This window comes from Myxine glutinosa, unplaced genomic scaffold (assembly GCF_964187855.1).
Source record: "Myxine glutinosa unplaced genomic scaffold, kmMyxGlut1.1 SCAFFOLD_738, whole genome shotgun sequence".
Classification (NCBI taxonomy): domain Eukaryota; kingdom Metazoa; phylum Chordata; class Myxini; order Myxiniformes; family Myxinidae; genus Myxine; species Myxine glutinosa.
Genome location: NW_027616833.1, coordinates 34,237 through 57,562, shown reverse-complemented (window position 1 = coordinate 57,562; position 23,326 = coordinate 34,237). Strand labels below are relative to the sequence as shown.

The 23,326-nt window shown below is 46.8% G+C and overlaps 1 long non-coding RNA gene across 1 annotated transcript in view; it reads left to right on the top strand.

Moving 5' to 3' along the window:
* The window catches only part of LOC144889087 (uncharacterized), a 31,928-nt gene extending 9,895 nt beyond the window's left edge, over positions 1-22,033 (top strand). The window contains exon 2 of the long non-coding RNA XR_013621586.1: positions 21,825-22,033. This is a non-coding gene — a long non-coding RNA (uncharacterized LOC144889087). The remainder of the gene's footprint in view (positions 1-21,824) is intronic.
* The last annotated feature ends 1,293 nt before the right edge of the window (positions 22,034-23,326 follow it).

Genomic DNA, 23,326 nt, shown 5'->3' with positions numbered 1-23,326 from the left:
ATTGGACCTTCAATGTGAGTCTTCTGCAAGATGACGCTTTTCCTGTCGCCTTCCGAGCCTTTTGGGAAGCCTTACTACTACGGAAGCCTTCCTACTCCTGCCTCACACAATGGTGGGACAATGCGAAAACCCATATTAGGACCTTTTGCCAGCAATATAGCTCCTTTTGTACAAGGAATGAATCTGCGCTGCAATCTCTAATTGCCAAAGAAATATTGTCTCTCCAGTCAAGCCTTCCAGCTCCCAGTGCCGAAAGGACCAGTTCTCTAATAGCAACGAAGAAAGCACTCCTTGCTCAACTCTGTGCAAAACAAGCCAGAGGGGCTCTAATAAGGCTACGAATGGAGAACTACAGCTCTATTGATACTCCTTCCAAGTTTTTCTTTGCTTTGGAAGCACGAAAAAAGAGAAACCAGCAAATAACTTCGCTGCAGGCACCAGGAGGCCGAACAACACACGATCCAAAAGACATTAGAAGCTTGACAAAACAATACTTCTCTGACTTGTATTGTGCCAGAGACACTAAAGAAGACATGATTCGTTCCTTAACCACTTCTTTGCCCACCTTGTCCGAACCTGCATGTCAACAACTTGACAAGGAAGTGACTCTTGACGAACTTTTCACTGCTTTGCAAACTTTGCCCACAGGTAAAGCTTCTGGACTTGATGGAATCCCTGCAGAGTTCTACAAAACCTTCTGGGATTTGTTGGGACCTGAGTTGCTTGACCTCTTAGTTGATAGCCTACGATCAGGCTTGTTACCAATCAGCTGTCGCAGGGCTATACTTGCTCTCATACCTAAGAAAGGAGACCTCCAGCAACTTAAAAATTGGCGTCCCATTTCGCTCCTCTGCACGGACTACAAGATTTTTTCAAAAGCTCTTGCCAACCGCCTCAAACCTTTGATTGGGGAGATTGTACACCCCGATCAATCCTATTGCATTCCTAAAAGGACAATACACGATAGCATTTTTATTGTACGTGACATGATCGACATTTGTATTGCTGAACATAGAAATGTTGGTCTGGTGTTTTTAGACCAAGAAAAAGCTTTCGACACGATTGATCACTCTTATCTCTTTGCTGTTTTACGGGGGTTTGGTTTAAAGGAAAATTTTATTTGTTATATCAAAATATTGTATAATAATATTTTTAGCTTGCTCAAAGTAAACAACATCTTAAGTCAGCCTTTCCCTGTTACCAGGGGTATTCGTCTAGGGTGCCCCCTGTCTGGCCTTCTATACTCCCTATCAATTGAACCTTTACTACATCGTTTACGCACACGGCTACAAGGGTTTTATCCTCTGCCGTTAGAAAATCCCGTAAAGACCATTGCTTATGCGGATGACCTCTGCGCAATTGTGTACTCCGATGACGATGTTCGCGCTCTGGTTGAGTCTGTCGAGGAATTCAGCCTGGCAAGCTCGACTAAAGTTAATTGGGAAAAGAGCAAAGCTTTTTACTTAGGTCCACAGAATGAAACTCCCCCTCCAACCCTACCAGGGCAGCTTGTATGGACCAATGAAGGAATACACTACCTCGGTGTCTTTCTTGGAACTCAAGATTTTATTTCAAAAAACTGGGAGTCGCTGATTACCAAAACTGAGCAGCGGTTGATAAAATGGAGGGGACTATTGAGGCAGCTTTCCTTCCGGGGTCGTACTCTGGTCATTAATAATCTCGCGGCATCAATGCTCTGGCATGTTTTCAAAGCACTGCAGGCCCCAGGTTTTATCCTTAAAAAACTTCAAAGCTTTTTTGTGGATTTTTCTGGGGGGGAAAGCACTGGCTCCGGCCAGGAATACTAAGCCTGCCGATTGCAGAAGGTGGACAGGGGCTAATAGATGTGACGAGCAAAGTGATGGCTTTTCGCCTCCTCTCAGCACGAAGGCTTCTATACTCCGACGTCCCATGGAAAGCCTTTGCCCATTGCTTGCTTAGGCAAGCTGGGAAACTTGGCTATGGTGACGAGCTTTTTCTTCTTGACGCGAAGCACGTGGATATGACATCGGTCCCGTTGTTTTACCGAAGCATGCTGGAAGCGTGGCAGGCTGTTTCTTTTCGCCGTGACACCAGTGCTTACTCCCTTCAGATGTTCCTAAATGAACCAATATTTCTAAATTCTTTCTTTGATGGGGTCTGTAGTGACAGATCTTTTATGCAAAAGTTTATTGATGCCGGTGTTACCAGAGTAAAACACCTCAGGAACCCCTTTGTACATAGATGGAAGCCAGCTGCTGACATTGCCGTGGCCACCAGTGTGAGGTCCATCAGAGTCATTGGCAGAATTTTCTCTGTGATTTTACGGACCTTTAAGCAAACCGGGTTAAAATGGGACCCAGACATAGAAGATGCCCTCCATCGATCCCAATGTCCTTTCCCAAATCTTTTAATTTTATTTCAAAGTTTTAGGCTCTTTACCCAGATGGAGAAATCCTCAGTGTACAATCTATGTGTTCTCACTCTTTTTCCTGGCAAACCTGCAGAGCCACAAGCTCATTGGCGAGCGCTGCTTCAAGCTAACCGTTTCACAACAATAAACTGGCAGGTGATGTACAAAGAACCTACTGTCAAGCGCTCGGGTGATCTACAATGGCGGCTAGCGCACAACATCCTGCCTTGTAACATCCTGTCCCACCGTATATGTCCTGAAAACTCGGAATTGTGCCCCTTTTGCGACACCCCAGAGACCATTTTTCACATTTTTATTGAATGTTCAAGGTTGGCCTCGTTTTTTAAAATCCTGTCACGTGTGATCCGGGGGCTCGGTTTGACTTTTACACATTGTGTTTTCATATTTGGTTTTAATGTCTTGTATCAATGTAAAAATGAATGTCTTTTAGCAAACTTTCTGTGTTCTGAGGCAAAACTTGCCATTTATTTATCGAGGAAACGTAAACTGCAGAACATTGACGTTCTAGCTGATGACGTTTTAACTATTTTTAAAGCATTGGTTACATCGCGTGTTCTTTTTGAGTTTGAAACTCAAGATCCTGCTTTATTAAAAAACCGGTGGTGTGCGAAACAATCCTTATGTGGTATGGTTGGTGGTGTTCTAACAATCAATTTATAAATCTAAAGTATTGCTTCTTTGTTACCCCTTCCTTTCCTGGTTATTTCTTTTGATGCTTGTACAAACATCCTTCACCATGTAAAACTTGTTTTCCTTGTAATAAAGGGGAAGAAAAGTCTCTCTCTCTCTCTCTCTCTCTCTCTCTCTCTCTCTCTCTCTCTCACTCTCTCTCACTCTCACTCTCTCTCTCTCTCGCGCCCCCTGCTGGTCGTTGGTGAGTCGTGCGTGGGTGTGACAATCATGGCTGCTGTGTGTGAGGAGCTGTGAGTACTGTGTTGTGTTGTTTGCCTTTCCCATCCCCCATTTCACTCCCTCTGTGTCCTTGTACGTGCTTGTGAAGTTTTCCCCGTGTTTTCCTTCTTTGTTGAGACAAGAGAGAGAAAGAGAGCGCGCACGGTGAGTTTGGTGCGAGTCCTAAAGAACCTTGTGTTCTTCGGGCCTGTGCTCTGTTTGCCGTGTTCTTCATCATCGTCGTTTATCGGCTCCCTTATTCTATTTCTTTTCATTTTACCTTCGCCTGCAGGTTTTGCTCGCGACAGGTTCTCTTTTATTTTATTTCGAAACCGTTTCTTTAGTTTCATTTATTTTTAGCTATGGCGAACGTTCGTTTGCACAATAGCAGGTATGAGTCATTGACTCGCAAACACGGGCTTATTGCTTGCCCGCCTGACGGAGTGAGCGTCGAGGACGTGGTAACCAGTATTGGTAACATTGTCGGCCTGGATAATGTCCTCGCTGCCTCCAGGATGAACCACAGAATTGTGGTTTTTGTATCAAAGGAACACCTCGTTAATGAGGTGGTGGAACACGGCTTGTCCTTATCCCAGGGCATTTATTTAAGTGTTAGTCCGATGGACACACCGGCGGTCCGAATCATTTTGTCGAACTTACCGCCGTTTATAAAGAGCGAGCACATTGTCTCTTCGCTTAATCGTTTCGGCACCGTCGTGTCCCGGATATCCATGATCCCCCTGCGACTTCGAGCAGACGCCTCGCTCTGACACGTCATGACCTTCCGGCGTCATTGTTATATTATCCTCAAAGACAACGCTCAGACGCTTAATGCGACCATGACGCTGTCGCTCAATGGCAAATATATGTGTCGACCGAAACGACGACCTGTTTCATTTGCGGGCAACACGGACATGTTAAAGGTGCCTGCACGAAGGTAACTGTCCCCGTGAGAACAACCGAGCAGGCAGAACCTGGTAATGCTGTGGACGATCAGCCGTCCACATCGGCGGCAGCAGCGAGAGATACCTGTACGAAGGTAACTGTCCCCGTGGGCACGCCTAAACAGGCGGCACCTGGTAATGCTGTGGACAATCAGCCGTCGACATCGACAGCAGCAGTGAGGGATTCCTCCATGAATGATGAAGGTTTCACTGTTGTTACTGCTCGGAAGAAGCACAAACGGCCGAACGTTAATGACGAAGCAGCAACGAGGGATTCAAAAAAGATTGTGTTGACTGGAAGCGACAATGGACCCCTCACTGAGGTGGCTCCTTGTGTTACCGGCATAGCCTTACACAATAGATTTGCATCTCTAACTCCTGATGATGATAAAGAATTAATGAATCAGAGTGAAAGAGCTGCTTGTGATGACAATAATGGACCTACAGAGCCCATTTTAGCCTCCGCCTCTGCGGGGCGTGAGGAACCTGAGGAGGTCGTGCCTCAGAATGGCCTGGGCTGTGCGGACATGGAATGCACAGTTTCTGTCTGTGCGGGGCATGAGGCACCTGAAGAGGTCGTGCCTCAGAATGCCCCGGGCTGTGCTGACATAGAATGTACAGTCTCTGTCTGTGCGGGGCGTGAGGCACCTGAGGAGGTCGTGCCTCAGAATGTCCAGGGCTGTGCGGAATGTACAGTTTCTGTCCGTGCGGGGCGTGAGGCACCTGAGGAGGTCGTGCCTCAGAATGTCCCGGGCTGCGCAGACATGGAATGCGCAGTTTCTGTATCAGCTGGGCATGACGCACCTGAGGAGGTTGTGCCTCAGGATGTCCCAGGCTGTGCCCTCAAGACATATACAAGTTCTGTCGTTGAAACGCCTCATATAATTCCGGAGCGTGGCATGACCATAGCGGGTCATGAAGAGGTGAATCTCGCAACACCTGTTGCATCATTGTCTGATTTGCAGACGTGTCCAAAACCTGCAGACATTCAGGGGATGGCACACACAGCATCTGCTGCACCGGCACCTGCTTTATCGTTAGAGGGTGAGACTCACGCTGATCAATTGGACTATGACTCCGATGGAGCCTCATCCCTCACGTCTGGCATCAGCATCGAGGCTTGGAACGAAGTGTTGTCGTCTCATGGGCCGGAGGGTGACCCGGGCATCACACCTGCAGAAATTCTAAAATTCCTGAAAGACACTTTTCGGAAGAGGCGAGTAAAGGTGAAAGATTTCTTTCCAGACCTAAAAATCTTCATAACATCCGCGAAATATCTCGTCCTGAAGTCCAGCCAGTTCGGAGTTGGGGAACGAGAAGTATTCTGCCTCAAGAAGTACATCGTCAAAGCGAAGGAAGAGCTACAAGTAGACCAACCTTCCGCTATATAACCCCTTCCCCTTCTTCTTCACATGACCTTTTCTGTAGCTACCTTGAATATCAATGGGGGGCGGTCCCCATTGCGCAAGACCCAGGTGAAATTACTCACTGAGGAAAAGCATATTGATGTCATGCTTTTACAGGAGACGAGATGCAGTCCTTCGTGCGAAAGCCAATGGCGAAGGTTGATGAACGGCCAATGGTTTTTCAGTAGCTTGGCTTGCCCTAGAGCCGGGGTAGCTATATTCTTCTCATCTTCTTTTTTCCTCCAAACTGACATTGTTTTTGAAGACATAATTAAGGGGTATCTAATTTCTGTGTCTTTCACCTTCAATGGTTACAGGCACACACTTTTTAATGTCTACTCACCCAGTGACAGCACTGACAGGGTCACCTTCTTCACACAGTTAGAAACATCACTCACTCATGCAGATTTTAATAATCTTGTTTGCTTGAGTGGGGATTTTAATTGTACTCTAGACTCTGCCATGGACGGAACGGTAAAGAACCTCATCTAGCTAGTACCATCCCACTGGCAAGGGTTTTATCTAAATTCTCTTTCGTTGATGCGTGGAGACTTCACAACCCCCTCATACGCCAGTATACATGGTGTCGCTGTCTTGACGGTCGGCTTTCCTTCGCTCGGCTAGATCGTGTTTACATAAATAGTAACTTTCTTAACATGATGGGCAATGTGCAAATTTTACCAATCGGTTTCTCCGATCATCACATGGTCACCTTTTCTCTTCTCTCTCCGATACGGAACTATGGAGCTGCACATTGGATTTTTAATGTGGACTTTTTAGAGGATCAAGCTTTCCTTAAAGCCTTCCGGGTTTTCTGGGGTACACTGCTTTTGCGGAAACCTTCTTTTTCTTCCCTCAATCAATGGTGGGATAATGCCAAGGTGCAAATTAAAACCTTTTGTCAGCAGTATAGATTCTTTTGTACAAAAGATGAGTCTCTCTTTAAAAGTGTTATTGAAAAAGAAATTTTAGCTTTGCAAAGCCATCTGTCACCTTCCAACACAATGGAAACGAATCTTTCATTGGCCAAAAAGAAAGCTATTCTCAACCGGCTATGTGTAAAACAAGCTAGAGGTGCCATGGTTCGTCTCCGTGTGGAGAATTTGCGTCATCTGGACGTGCCTTCTAGTTTCTTCTTTCGACTTGAACACACTTCAAAGGGTAGCGAGCAGCTCACCTTGTTACGGACTGTGCAGGGCAATATGATAAAGGATCACAAGGGCATTAGAACCCTGGTTAAAGATTACTTCTCTGATCTGTATTGTAGGAAAGACATTGATGACGAAATGGTGCATTCTTTAACCGCGTCCTTGCCCACCTTGTCAGCTACTGCACGTCAAGAGCTGGACAGAAAGATAACTATGGAGGAACTGTTTGTTGCACTACAAGCCTTGCCGAATGGAAAAGCCTCTGGCTTGGATGGACTCCCCGTAGAGTTCTACAAAGCTTTCTGGGATCTCTTTGGGACGGAACTGTTGGAAATATTTTCTGACAGTTTACGACTCAACCAACTGCCACTCAGCTGCCGTAGAGCGGTGCTTGCCCTAATACCCAAGAAGGGAGATCTGCATCGGGTGGAAAATTGGCGTCCGATATCCTTGCTATGCGTGGATTATAAAATCTTTTCCAAGGCTCTCACCAACCGGCTCAGAGTCGTGATTGGGGAGATCATACACCCAGATCAATCTTACTGTGTCCCTAAAAGGTCAATTCACGACAGTATCTTTATTGTACGTGACATGATTGATATCTGCTCTCTCGAACAAAGAAATGTTGGTCTGGTGTTCCTCGATCAAGAAAAGGCCTTCGATGCCATCGATCACTTTTATCTTTTCTCTGTTTTACGGGGGTTTGGTTTTGGTGAATTTTTTATCTCTCACGTACAGCTACTCTATAATAACATTTTTAGTTTAGCAAAAGTTAACAACATTTTATGTCAGCCTTTCCCGGCTAGTAGAGGCATTTGTCAAGGTTGCCCTCTTTCCGGCCTCCTGTACTCCCTCGCGATTGAGCCTTTGCTCGTTCGTTTGCGCGCACGTCTTCCCGGTTTCGTTCCTCAACCAACTGCGAACCCGTTCAAGGTGATTGCTTATGCAGACGATCTTTGTGCAATCGTTCACTCGGATGAGGACGTCTTGGCCTTGGTCCAATGCGTCCATGAATTCAGTTTGGCAAGTTCGGCAAAAGTGAATTGGAAAAAGAGCAGAGCTCTCTACCTTGGTCCGCAAAATGGCGCCACTCCTCCGACTCTGCCGGAGCAACTCGAATGGGCATGGGATGGCGTTCTTTACCTTGGTGTCTTTCTTGGTACCGAAAACTTCATTTTGAGAAACTGGGAATCTCTCATAATTAAAACTGAGAGGCGGCTGCTAAAATGGAAGGGCTTACTCTGCCAACTCTCCTATCGGGGCCGAACCCTCATTATAAATAACCTTGCAGCATCGATGCTTTGGCACGTTTTTATGGCACTGCAGCCCCCGGATTTTATTCTTAAAAAACTGCAATCTATTTTTATTGACTTCTTTTGGGGGGGGAAGCACTGGCTCAAACCTGGTGTGTTAAACCTACCCGTTGCTGAAGGAGGACAGGGTCTGATTGCCATTACCAGTAAAGTTATGGCTTTTCGCCTCCTGTCGCTTCGTCGACTGCTGTACACAGACGTCCCGTGGAAGGCATTGGCTCACTGCCTGCTTCGGCAGGCAGGGAGACTCGGCTACGATCAGGAGCTGTTCCTTATTGGCAGCAAGAAAGTCGATATGGCATCAGTCCCCCTGTTCTACAGGAGTGTGCTGGAGGCATGGCAGGCGGTTACCGTTCGCCGTGATAACAGTAATTATTCTCTTGAAATGTTCTTAAACGAGCCAATTTTTTTAAACCCCATTTTTGAAGGGGTCTGCAGTGATCGTACTTTTATGCAAAAGTTTATTGATGCTGGATGCACCAAGGTTAAAGATTTTAGAACCCCTCCTCCTTACAAGTGGAAACCAGCTGCTGACGTCGCTGTTGCCACTGGAGTTAGGTCCATTCGGGTCATTGGGAGGATATTCTCTGTGATTCTGCACTTTTTCAAGCAAACCAAGCTAAAATGGGCTCCACAGGTGGAAGCTGGCCCTCTCTCATCCCAACACCCCTTTCCAGAGCTTTTGCCTCTTTTTCAAGGTTTCACCTCCTTTAAGTTGATGGAAAAATCCTCTGTTTATGGCATGTGTGTCAAAACTCTTGTTTCTGATAGACCTGCAGAACCACAAGCGCACTGGAGGAGAATGCTCCAGACTACTCATTCTACTTCGATAAACTGGCTTGTTATGTACAAGGTACCCATTGCCAAACGCTCCGGAGACTTGCAGTGGCGATTGGCACATCACATTTTACCCTCAAACGTTTTGATACACCGAATGTGTCCACATGTCCTTGAAAAGTGCCCTTTTTGTGATGCCCAGGAAACTCTTTTTCATGCCTTTGTTGAATGCCCAAGATTGACACCACTTTTTACTGTTTTATCACATGTCATTAAAGGGTTGGGGTTGGTTTTTACACACTGTGTTTTTATATTTGGTTTTAGTATTAAACCCAGATGTAGGCACGAATGTTTTTTAGCCAACTTTTTAATTTCTGAGGCAAAACTTGCTATATATGTGTCCAGGAAAAGGAAAATCCGGAACAGTGTTGTTCCAGTGGATGACGCTGTAGTCTTTCTTAGGTCATTGGTGTCGTCTCGGCTGAACCTGGAATTGTCTTTTGATAACTGTGGGGACTTCCAGAAACGATGGTGTGTTCGGCGTTCCTTGTGCAGTTTAACTGACGGAGTCCTTACATTAAACTTGTAATATAGCATTGCTCTCTTATTTGGTGTAATGTGAAATGCTTCGAAATGGTACCTTTTTATGACTGTATATATCAACTTTATTTGCTGTCTGTTTTGATTTGTAACCATGGTTTTCTTTTTCTCACTGTCTGTATTTGTAGAAATGCTCTCATGACCTGTAAATATTTTTTGTTTTACCTGTCTGCATTGGTGGAAAAGGTTTTTTCCTTCAAAAAAAGGAATGAAATCTCTCTGTCTCCCTCTCTCTCTCTCTCTCTCTCTCTCTCTCTCCCTCTCTCTCTCTCCTCTCTCTCTCTCTCTCTCTCTCTCTCTCTCTCTCTCCCTTTCTCTCCCTTTCTCCCTCTCTCTCCCTCTCTCAATGTTTCGCTTAATTTAATTAAATGCTTAATTTTGCTCTTGATGTGGTCATAGCTCTTGCATGAGCATTTCCTTTGAAATTGTTTGTGGTTTTGTTTGTGTCTTCACCTTTGGTTTGTAAAATTTTTATACTTGCTGGTTTCCTTTAAATATCCTTTGCTCCTTTTGGTGAATTCATGATCCTTACGAAATGTTTCTTTAAACTGGTTGCTTTGCTTACAACCGCTTTGTGGAATTGCTTGTATTTTTATAATAAAAGGGCACAAAAGTCTCTCTCTCTCTCTCTCTCTCTCTCTCTCTCTCTCTCTCTCTCTATCTCTCTATCTCTCTATCTCTCTATCTCTCTATCTCTCTATCTCTCTATCTCTCTATCTCTCTATCTCTCTCTCTCTCCTGGCTGTCGGTGTGTTTGGGCGCGGCAAGATGGTGGCTGTGCATGTGTGGTGAGGTACGAGCTGCTCTGCTGTTCTACTCTATTGTCCCTTTCCACGTCGTATTTCACCTTCTCCTTCCCCCTGTTCGTTTATCTTCACATCCTTACTCTGCATTTGTGCCCCAACCCCTCCCCTTTGATCAGACCCAACACTTCGGGGCTTCGGCCTCCCCCATCCCCCTCTGCCTCCCTTTTCCCTCCTCGATTCCCTTTTCTTATCTCGTTTGTATTTATATTCACTCCGTGTCCTTTGTTTCCTTTTCCTTTTCTGAGAGAGAGAACGAGAGCCCGCAGCTGTTTGTGGATAACTTTTGCATTAATCGACGGCCCATCCCGTTCTCCGGCTGATCGCTTTTTTCTCCACCAGCTGTGTTTGTTTTCGCCTTTGAAAATCTGTCTCGGCTCGTAATTAATTAATCACTGTTCGAGAGCGATATTCACTCTCCCGCCCTCGTCCCCCCCCCCCCCCCCGTCCCCCGTCCCTCGTACACCTGTCCCTCGTCCCCCGTCCCTCGTCCCCCGTCCCTCGTCCCCCATCCCACCCCCACCCCCGTCCCTCGTCCCCCGTCCCTCGTCCCCCGTCCCTCGTCCCCCGTCCCTCGTACACCTGTCCCTCGTCCCCCGTCCCTCGTCCCCCGTCCCCCGTCCCTCGTCCCCCGTCCCTCGTCCCCCGTCCCTCGTCCCCCATCCCACCCCCACCCTCGTCCCACCCCCACCCTCGTCCCTTGTCCCCCCCCCCACCCTCGTCCCTTGTCCCCCCCCCCCACCCTCGTCCCTTGTCCCCCACCCTCGTCCCTTGTAAATTATGACTTAGTTTTCGCGTTACGCGGCATATGAAGCGTTAACTCGTAGACATGGCGTCGTTTGTGTCCCGCCGAACGATGTCAGCGTCGAAGACCTCGTTATTGCTGTGGGCAACATAATCGGTATTGATAAAGTTCGTGCAGCCTCGCGAATGAACAAACGTGTCGTTATTTTCGTATCCAAGGCTGAACTGGTTCACGAGATTGTATGTACAGGATTATCGACAGATGACGGACATTTCGTACTCGTGTCCCCTCTCGACACTCCAGCCGTTAAGGTCATCATCTCGAACTGTCCTCCATTTCTGAAGAACGAGAGACTGGTCTCCGAACTATCTCGTTATGGTACTGTGGTTTCGCATGTCACGATGTTACCTTTACGTTGCCAGGACGACCGGGCTAAACATGTGATGTCTTTCAGGAGACAAGCTTATCTTGTACTTCCTCCTTCTAACGTCGAAAGAACGCTGAACATTGTTTTGAAATTCAAAATTGATAATCATGATTACCAATTATACGTAACCACTGACACCTTGAAATGTTTTGAATGTGGTAAATTCGGACACCTGAAACGCTCTTGCCCAAAAACGGCTTCGTCGAACGATGGGACAAACCACGTAAACAACAAGGATTCTTCTTCTTCATCTTTTGCTTCGGCTGTGAAGGGAACATCTTCCATGTCCGGCAATGACGCTCAGCCTTCCCATCCCGATGATCCAAACAGCACAACGAACGTCGGGGATGGTTTCACCATTGTTCCGTCAAGGAAGAGAAAGACCTTTCCCGACGGTCATTTAACTCAGAAAAAGGTAGCATTTAACAATAAGCAACCTGTCGGTAACACCCCCCCAGTCGTGACCGAAGCCACTCTACAAGGCTTACCTGGGACAAACCCTGTACCTACAGCCAACAAGTTCGGCCCCCTTTCATGTGAGGACATAGACGTTCCACATGCAGGGACTGGTTTACCTGTTAACAAATCAAATGGAATCGTCTCACCTTTTACGGACTCGGCTATTGGAAAGTCCTCTGATGATTTTGCTGAGACCACTGGTGATGAACCTGTCGAGACCATGGATGATGAACCTGCTGAGACCATTGGTGATGAACCTGCCGAGACCACTGGTGATGAACCTGCCGAGACCATTGGTGATGAACCTGCTGAGACCACTGGTGATGAACCTGCTGAGACCACTGGTGATGAACCTGCCGAGACCACTGGTGATGAACCTGCTGAGACCATTGGTGATGAACCTGCTGAGACCATTGGTGATGAACTTGCTGTCACTTTGGAAAATGTTAATCCTGAGCATGATGATGCTGAATTCCCTCCAGCAGAAAATAGCGAAACTGTCCCAGTTACTGCTCTCACTTCATCACCGGGTGAAGCTGGAATCGCAGGAATCAATATCTTGCAAGAGACTCCTATTCTGCTAGATACCGCCACACCATCGGAGGTTGTTGCAGTCGGGGGAAGCAACATCGCTGCATCTGCTGATGCTGTTTCTGTTTCACCAAATCCACAGATTATTGCTGTTATTCCTCAAAGCAATGTTCCCACGGTGGGAGAGCACACAGATGTTACAACTAGTGCAGGTCCGTGTGCCAATATTGATGACAGTAGCGACATGCAGGATTATACAAGCTTGTGTGATTCGGAAATTAAAACTGACTCTGACGAATCTGACCTGGAGGAAGCAAACAGCCAGGTGGAAGCAATGGAGAAACCTACCAGTCTAGGTCCTACTTCCCCTGAACAAATACGACTTTTCTTGCAAAATACGTACAGGAAACGCAGTATAAACCTAACAGATTACTTTCCCGATTTACCGTCCTTCCTTGAGTGTGCTCAGGCTATTATACGCAGGCCTGACTTATTCAACTTTCGTCAGACACATTGTCACCGTTTAAGAAAATTGATCGCCAAGACGAAAAAGACTCTAAGTTAATTCATGGTGAGTTTCAAGATTGGAACAGTAAATGTCAATGGTGGTGGAAGTTCACTCCGCCAGATCCAGATCAAGCAGCTGATAAACGCAAACGGTCTCGACATAGCTTTGTTGCAGAAGACCCACGCCGTCAGATCTGTTCAGGCCCAGTGGCGGCTCATTATGGATAAGGAGTGTTTCTTTAGTAACAGCTTCTCGTCTAAGGCAGGAATTATGTTTGTCTTAGGGAAACATTTCCAACCATCCTCACTTCAATTTGCGAATATCATTGATGGCCATCTTGCCTCTGTGACCTTCTATCTCAATCAGGTCAAGTTTACAATCCTTAATGTGTATGCTCCAAGCAAAAATGGTGAGCGGATCTCCTTCTTTGCTGAACTGAGAAAGTTCCTCCAAACACTGGATCTGCAGACTTGTCTAATTATTGGTGGCGATTTTAACTGTACTGTTAATGCCTCATGTGACCGAAACGGGCCGGAACCTCAACCATGTACCGCAAAACTCTTTGCAAATATCATCGCAAAATATAATCTCCATGATGTCTGGCGCTTACAACACCCTTCCGAACAATCCTACACATGGTGTCGTTGTTCCAACAACCACATCTCACTTGCGAGGCTTGATCGCATTTATGTAAATTCTCACCTGTTACATGGAGTTTGCAAATCTGACATCGTGCCTTCCGGTTTCTCTGATCACTTCCTAGCTCGAGCATTCGTTCAACTCTCGAAACCGTGTCCAGGGAGTTCTCACTGGAAATTCAACAATAGTTTAATAGAAGACTTGAATTTTATTCAGGCTTTTGAATCTTTCTGGACAGATCTCTTGGAACGGAAGTTAAGCTGTTCTGTTAACCCACTGGTGTGGTGGGATCTAGTAAAAACCCAAATCAAAGGTTTCTGCCAACAATACCAGAGCTTCTCAAAAAGGGCTGATTATGAAGCGAGGAAATTATTGCAATCAGAGATTTTACATCTTCAGAGGGTCACAGGACAAAATAATAATGTGCAAAGAGCCTTAACCGAAAAACAGTCTTTATTGAAAGAAATAACTGAGAGGAATGCACGTGGTGCCCTAGTTCGGATGAGGGTGCAGCACCTTAACGAGACAGACATACCAACTAAGTACTTTTTTTCCTTAGAGAAACGCCTCCCGAACAAACAGCTCTCTCAACTGCGTTTGGCAGACTCATCCATCACTTTCAACCAATCAGTTATCAAACTTTTCACAAAGGAATATTTCTCGAAAATATACTCGATGGAGCAAATAAATCCTGTCAGTGTCGCCTCTATCTCCGTAGGGCTGCCAGTGTTGTGTGAGGGTGGACGTTCCTACCTGGAGGGGCCCATTACCTTGGACGAACTTGGCACCGCTCTGCACAGCCTTGCTGTTGGGAAAGCGCCTGGATTGGACGGACTTACAACTGAATTTTATAAGAAATTCTGGCATCTACTGGGTCCCGAACTCCTCAACACCTTGAACGCAAGCTGCCAGCTTGGAGAGCTCCCTCAGAGTTGCCGACGGGCTATTCTCACCCTCATTCCAAAGAAAGGACTTGGACTTCCGTTTCCGGTCTTGCTGGCGACGGTTCGTTTTTTCGCAGGTCTCCACGCTCTCCATCGAAATCGAAGTTAAGTCATTGTTCCAATTTGTATTTTCGTTATAACTGTATTTCTTTTATGGTGTATGTACGTATATTGTCCCGTCAAAGATTTTCGGTGCAAATCTTTCATACCTGTATTGAAAATCGCGTTAATTCGTGTCGTCTCGAGGTCTTGTACAGTGTACACTGTACAACCTTGAGGCTTTGTTTTTCTCTCAGCGCCTGTCGTTTGTGATCCAATAACTTTCGTTCTCTGTTTTCGCAGTCTTTCCACCCCAAAGCCTACTTCCTTATGTAAATCTCAACTCAAAAAAAGAAAAAAAAAAGACTACCTTCTCTGTGCTCATTCGTTTATTCATTCTTATTCGTTCGTTCGTTCTTCGACCACGTGTTTCTCCCCCATTTCCCCAGATAGATTGTCAAATTTCAATTCGTTATTTTATCGTCCATGTGATATTGTTTGATTAATAGTTAGTTTTGGTTTGAATTTCCTGTAACTCGTAATTAATTAATCGTTTTCTGCTCATCGTGTGTGGCCTTGTAGTTGTACCCCCGTCGGTGTTTTGTTAACTTAAGTGTGTTTTGCTTGGCTCTTGGTTTTTTCCCTTCTACCCCGAACATAATACTGTCTAACGTTCTAAATCCCCCCCCCCCCCCAAAAAAAACAAAAAAAAACAAAAACATTTATTTTATTTTCTCCACGTGTACTGTTGTCTCATCCTGTATTTTCTGTCCAGGTGTGCTGTTCGCCCCACCCCCATTATCTCCTTGCCATCCACCGTTTGCCCTGTTCACGTGACTCGTGGTGGTCCCTCTCGGCTCTCCCCCCGTTGGTATTTTTGTGCATATAAGATTGTTCATAGTTCTGTTTAAATATTTTTAAATATGTTTAACCTTTCCCCTTCTGTTTTTTATTCAGTGCTATATTACAACACGCTGTTTTTCTTCCTATTTAAAAGGCTTTTCTCAATTTCCTCTCCAACTCATTCCACTTAAAAAAAAAGAAATTCAATATCTTATACGTCTCCCTCACTACATGGTCTAAATTCACATTCATTCCATCCCTCCTCCATCATCCTGAACCGGATTGCTAACTTGAAAATCACAACAAACCCAATTTGTTGTCAATGTTCGTCTTTCATTAATCATCCACTTTCTAAACTCCCCTCTTGCCCCTCCCATCCAAATCCCCCCCCTTGCACCTACACTCCGAAACTTCCCCCTTGCCCCACCACTCTTAAACTCCCCCCTTGCCCCTCCACTCCTGAACTCCCCCCTTGCCCTTCCCCTCCTAAACTTCCCCTTTGCCCCTCCCCTCCTAATCCCCCCCCTTGCCCCTCCACTCCTGATCTCCCCCCTTTCCCCTTCCCTCCAAAACTCCCCCCTTGCCCCTCCCCTCCTAAACTCCCCCCTCACTCCTCCCCTTCAAAACTCCCCCCCAATCCCTCCCATTCAATTCTCCCCCCATACCATTCCTCTCCAATTCTCTCTCCTCCCCCCTCCTCCTCCAAGCTGCCTCCTCCCCACTTCGTCTCCCTTCTATCTCATACCTCCACCCCCCCCAAACCTTCTACTTTCCTCTGCCCCCCCTCAAACAACCCCTCACTGTGCCGCATCCCTTCACCAGCAAACCTTTCATCCTCCTCATCCTTCCCTTTCTTGGAACTCTTCTGCAACATCTGAAACACTATCAACTGCTCTCCCTACCTCCCCCTCTCATCCTTCATCTTACCCTACTCCTCCCCTCCCCTGTCCTGTACCCGATGCTCCCCCTCTCTCTTCATTAACGGTATGGACCTCAAACATCCGGGGCCTTCGCTCAAACCTGACTGATCTCTCCATACAGGTTGCTTCTGACAATCCAGACTTGATCTGCTTAACAGAGACTTTCCTCCTTCAAGATGTCTCTGATTCCTTAATATCTCTTCCTGGTTACTCCCTCCTCCGGTATGATAGACCTGAGCCTCGGCCTGGTGGTGGGGTGGCTATCTTTGTCAAAAACTCTCTTCCTCACTCTCCTTGCACTGCTCTCCTTCCTCCTCACCCGCAGGAGTACCTCTGGTTACGGCTTCCTCTCCGCTCCCACCTTTTGTTCATATGTGTTCTGTACCGTCCCCCAAACAGTGATGACTCCATCTACATTTCAATGTCTGACAACATGGACCAACTTCTATCCACTCATCCCAACTCTCTCTTCCTCATATGTGGTGACTTCAACTGTCATCATGCCACCTGGTTGGGTGTGGGTTCCTCTCTCACTAGTCATGGCACCTCAGCAAAGGACTTCTGTGACTCACTGGGATTGACACAATCTGTCAATTTCCCGACCCGGATCTCAGCCAATGGAGTATCTTCTCTTCTAGACTTGGTTATGACAAACTTTCCTGCTAATGTCTGCTGCTCTTCTTCTGCTCCAATCGGTTCTTCTGATCATGTGCTTGTCAAAGTGGACATCTCTCTGGCCATTCTCAGAGAGCCTCCTCAGCGTCGACGAGTCTGGCATTTCACTCAGGCCGACTGGGACGGTCTTCAAGCAGCCATCAATCGTCTGGATTGGTCTCCCATCTCCACTGCCTCTGACATCAATTCTTCCTGGGAATTCTTCCAAAGCAAACTGATCTCTCTCATGCACAGATTTATCCCATCTCGCCTTCAATTGTCTTACCCTTCCTCCCGTCCATGGTACACTGAATCTTGTGGTGAGGCAGTTGCCCTGAAACAACTTGCCTTTGCCTCTTGGAAGGCTAATCCAACTGAAGGAAATCTCAGTTCCTTCCACCAAGCTCGGAACAAGTGTGTGTCTACCCTCAGGAGTGCCAGGAAGCACTATCTCTCCTCACTCAAGAATGAACTCTCAAACCTGTCTCCTTCCTCCAAATCCTGGCGGCGTCTGGTCAAATCCGTTTCTGGTGTTTGTTCCCCCTCCATCCCCTCCCTTACCTCAAATGGCCACACAGTTGACATCGCACGTGACAAAGCCGAATGCCTCAACTCTGTGTTCGCCTCGAAATCCTTAGTCCCAAACCCATCTCTCTCTGTTCCCACCTTTCCCAGTCGAACCCAACTGCTCCTGGACTCTGTGTCCTTCTCTCCTGACAAGGTGGAGGAGTTTTTGTCAAACCTCGACTCTGATTCTGCAACTGGACCAGACGGCATCAGCCCACGGGTCCTAAAATCCTGCTCTGCCGCTCCATCTCACCCTCTCTCTGTTCTTTTCACCCTATCTTTTGCTCAAGGTCATCTGCCAGCATCCTGGAAATCAGCTAACATTACCGCTTTACACAAAAAAGGTGCAAAAACAGATCCTTGCAACTACAGACCAATCAGCCTGCTCCCAATTATCAGCAAAGTCATGGAATCCATCATTGCTTCGGATATGAAATCTTTCCTCTTCTCCAATGGCTTGATCTCTGATCATCAATTTGGTTTCAGACCAGGTCACTCTACTCTGGACATGCTGCTTCTGCTGTCTCAACAATGGATGGAGGTCCTCAATGCCAAACAGGAAATCAGAGCTGTCTCCCTTGACATATCAAGGGCCTTTGATACGGTCTGGCACCCAGCTCTGCTCACCAAACTCTCCTCCTATGGTATCCATGGAAATCTCCATGCATGGCTTGCGGACTTCCTCTCTGGTCGTAGTCAACGTGTGGCCCTGAATGGATTTCTCTCATCTCCCCTTCCTGTTCAGGCTGGAGTTCCCCAAGGAAGTGTGCTGGGCCCTGTGCTTTTTCTGGTCTTTATCAATGATCTCTCTGACTCTCTGGAAAATCCTCTCTATCTCTTTGCTGATGACTCCACTCTCTGCCGCTCCATTCCTCTTCCCTCAGATCGGCAGTCTGCAGCCTCCTCACTCTCTGAAGACCTGGACAAAATCACAGACTGGTCAAACAAGTGGAACATGTCTTTCAATCCTGCCAAATCTCACTCTCTTACTATGTCTCTCCGAAAAGATCGACTGGACAACCCTCCCATCTACTTTCTCAACAATCCTCTCCAAGAAGTTCTGTCACTCAAGCTTTTGGGTCTCACTATCTGCCATGATCTTTCTTGGGAAAACCACATTTCCAAGCTGGCCTCCAAAGCCAGTCGCCGACTGGGCATCCTCCGTCGTGCAAAGTCCTTCCTCGGCACACCTGAGCTCCTCACCACATACAAGGCTTTCATCCGCAGCTCAATGGAATACTGTTCTCCCCTATGGGCTGGTGCTCCTGCCTCACACCTGGCTCGGCTTCACGCTGTTGAATCCAAAGCTTTCAAAATCATTGGAATCTCCCGCGATGAAGCTATCTCTGAGGGCCTTTCACTCACTCACCGCAGGCAGGTAGATGGTCTTTCTGTCTTCTACCGACTCCTCTCCGGCCTTGCTCCCCCAGCTCTCTCTGTGCTCTGTCCCCCAAATATTCCTACAGGTCGCACAAGATCTGCCAGCAACCCTCTGATGGTTAAACTGCCGAAATCTCGGCTCTCTGCTCACCTTCACTCTTTCATTCCTCTTTTCTCCCGCCTGTGGAACAAACTCCCACACTCCCTTCAATCCCTCTCCTCCCTCCAGGTCTTTAAAACAGCTGTTCACCACCATCTCTTATCTTCCCCCATCCATAACCTTGATCTTTTCTACCCCCACTAATTCACCCCAGATCCACCTTGTTTGAAATTCCAACTTATTTCCTGGAAATCCTGGCAGTGTCCATATGTTTATACCTCTCCCACCCCCCCCCCCTTCACATGCCTCCCCCCCCTTCACATGCCTCCCCCCCAAAGCCCTCTCCCTCCCACAGATCTCTCGATGTCTCCATGTCTCTCGGTCCCTGCTCTCAAATGTTGTGTTTGTGTCCTTCCCCCTCTCTCCCCATCTTGTCTACCGCTCCCGATGTTATTTGTTTTATGTGTCTGTTTGTCTTTCTGTGTGATTAATGTTCGCTCTTTCACGAACCTCGATCTTGTATACAAAAAAAAAAGAAAAAAAAAAAAAAGGAGACTTGCTCTATATTAAAAACTGGCGCCCAATCTCTTTGCTATGCACAGACTATAAAGTATTCTCAAAAGCCCTGGCATCGCGACTCACTCCTCATCTCTCCTCATTGTTGAAAGAAGACCAATGCTATTGTGTACCCAAGCGCTCCATCTATGACAACATCTCCCTCGTAAGAGACATGATTGAACTGTGCAAAGAAAACCCCACAGATTTGGGACTTCTTCTCCTTGATCAGGAGAAGGCCTTTGACCGCGTCGATCATCGGTACCTCTTCAAAGTGCTTGAACGGTTTGGACTTGGTCCGACCTTCATTTCTTACATTAAGATACTGTATAACAATATCTCTAGTGTGCTTAAGATAAACAATGGACTTGTTACACCCTTGCCTTGTACAGGGGAATTCGACAAGGTTGCCCTCTCTCTGGCTTGCTATATGCTCTCTCCATCGAACCCTTACTGGGTTATTTGCATGCTAGACTAACCGGGGTTGGGTTTTCTCATCTTGAACGGCCCATTAAGGTGCTGGCATATGCTGATGATGTGTGTGTCTTTGTGCGGAACCTCAATGACATTAACGTTGTCCGTTATTGTCTATCCGTGTTTGAAAAGGCTTCTTCAGCCAAAGTGAATTGGGAGAAAACGAGCGCCATTTGGCTTGGTCCGTCATGTCACTCGGCACCCAAACTTCCTGCTCCTCTTGCATGGGCCACTGATGGCGTGAAATACCTTGGAGTGTTCTTGGGTAATGACGCCACAGTAGCAAAGAATTGGGCTGGTCTGTTGGATCTTGTTGAAGGAAAACTGCAAAAATGGAGAAATCTGATAACACAACTGTCTTATCGTGGAAGGGTCTTTGTGATCAACAGTTTGGTGGCCTCTACCCTATGGCACAAGTTCTTTGTGCTGCACCCTCCGGTAGTGTTGCTTCAACAGCTCCAGAAGTGCTTTGTGTCTTTCTTCTGGGATGGAAAGCACTGGTTGCGACCCGAGGTCCTCAGCTTGCCACTGACCGATGGAGGCCAAGGCCTGGTTGACATAAAGAGCCGGTTAATGGCCTTTCGACTTTCGGTTGCTCTACGCATGCTGTACATGCACCCCTCTCCACCTTGGGTCGACGTCGCTCGTCGCCTTTTGCAGCAGGCGGGGAGACTAGGCTATGACCACGCTATATTCTTGATGGATCTCTCGCATCTTGATATGTCTCCCCTCTCCAGGTTTTATCAAAGTGTACTAAACGCATGGCGAACTCTAACGACAACAACAGCTACGCATTCGTACACAAAGCAAATGTTCTTGATGGAACCTTTGTTTTACAATTCAATTTTCCATGATATGCCTGCTGATAGGTGTCTCGTTCAATGCTTTGTCGCGAAGAACATAAAATCGGTCGCCGATCTTTTAAGCCCAAGTGGCAGTTGGATTGGAGCTGATGCATTGGCAAGCCTGGTTGGCGTGCGATCCTCCAGAGTTGTGGCACGTATGCTACGCTGTGTGCTTCATACCTATGTACAGCTTGCACCTAACTGGGAGCAAGTCCAAGCAGACAACGAACAAGGTGCCTCTCCTGCTACCTTTCCTGAACTTATTTGCAAGTTTTCTCTTGCCAACTCTCCTCCGTGTACCCCCTTTAGCATAGGATTCAATGGGTTTCCTAAACAAAAAGACCTCTATTTGGGTTGCGTAAGTTTCCTTTTGCAAGGGCAAATGACACAGCGGAGGGTTCGATGGAGAGACCTCTTACCTTGTTCCCCCCCATATTTTCCTAATTGGAAAGGATTCTATCATCCTCCTGTGCCGCCACGACATGGTGACCTCCAATGGAGACTTGCACACTGGATCCTCCCCTCTAACCACTTGCTGCACCGCTTCTCAAGTCTCCTAGCAGATGAATGTCCCTTTTGTAAAAGGCCTGAAAACCTCTTTCATATTTATGTTGAATGTCAACGGTTGGCTCCTTTATTTATCTTTCTTAAGAATTGTTTTGGCAGGATTGGCTTGGTTTTCAACACTTGTGTTTTCATTTATGGCTTAGACATCTCACACAAGAATATGAATGATGTGTTAGGTAATTTCCTGCTTGCACAGGCAAAAATGGCAGTGTATAAATCAAGAAAAAGAAAAGTTGATGATCTCGGAGCTAATGAGGAAAATGCCTTGTTCTTGTTTAAAAATCTTGTGACGAGCCGTGTAAAGTTAGACTTTGCCTTTTTCTCCATAACAGGAAGGCTGCCACAGTTTGAGACCAAATGGTGCGTGAAAGAAGTCATTTGTAAAATCCTGGAGAAACGTTTATTGTTTTGTGAAATGTTTTGTGCATAATTTTACTGTATTAATATTTTTTGTTTGTTTCTCTGCTTGAAATGACAATGTGACCCCTATTTGGGGGTTTTCTTTTTCTATTTTTATAATAAAAAGATACAAAAGTCAAAAGTCTCTCTCTCTCTCTCTCTCTCTCTCTCTCTCTCTCTCGCGCCCCCTGCTGGTCGTTTGTATGCTGGTTGTACTGTCATGGCGTCTGCTTGTGGAGGCCTGTGAGTGCTCTGTGTTGTTGCTCCATCCCCCCCCCTCCCCCCTCCCGTTTTCCCCCCTCTGTGTCCTTGTACCTGTTCGTGGAGTCTTCCTGGTGATTCCCATATACGTTGAGACGGGAGAGAGAGCCGGAGAGCACAGGGTGATCGCTGGTAAGGGTTCGCCGTTTTTGGGCGTCGCCCGATCGGTGTTTGCTCCTTCATCTTAAACCTCTATTTCCTTTTTTTCCTTTCGTTTATCCTTCCTTCAGTTTGTTTTGTTGCCTCCCTTTTCCGAAGTTAGGGAAATCGGAGAGGTCTGATTGCTTCCCATTCCCGGAGTTCGGGTAGGGAAGATTGTATTATATATTCACCCTCCCCGAGTTGGGGAGGGGTTGTAAGTGCAGCTGTTCCAGCACGGCAGCTGCACTATCTCGATTTACGGCCTTTCAGAGCCTGACCCGTAAGCACGGGTTCTTTTGTGTACCTCCGGAACGTGAGGTTAGTGTCGAGGACGTTGTCCTCGCAACCGGTCGTGTTGTCGGGATCGACAAGGTTGTTGCCGCTTCACGGATGAACAAGCGGATCGTTATTTTTTTGTCCGACGTGGATTGTGTCCCACAAATTGTCGAACAGGGTTTGACAATCGATCCAGATTTATTTGTAATGATTTCCCCACTAGATAGCCCAGCGATAAAAGTCGTGATATCAAATTGCCCCCCATTTGTATCCGACGATGTACTAATTAAAGAGTTGTCCCGATACGGTACCATCGTGTCTCGTATCTCCATGATTCCCTTTGGGTCACGAAACAACGATTTAAGGCACGTGGTTTCATTCCGGCGGCAAGTGTTTATGATTTTAAAAAATTCCCAGAAGGATTTAAACCTTATAATAAAATTAAAACATCAACAGAACGAATATACAGTGTACGTGTCCACCAACGTTCTAAAATGTTTTGGCTGCGGACAATTTGGGCATGTTAAGCATGACTGCCCCCGAAAAGAGAATTCTCCACAAGTGCAACCTCCCCTCCGAACCGGGAATAAGCAACCCCCCCACCTTCCCACCACCGGTCCAAACCCTTCCACCACTGACCCAAGCCTTCCCACCACCGAACCAAGCCCTCCCGCCGCCGAACCAAGCCCTCCCACCACCGACCCGAACCTTCCCACCATCGACCCAAGCCTTACCACCACTGATCCCAATCTGTCCA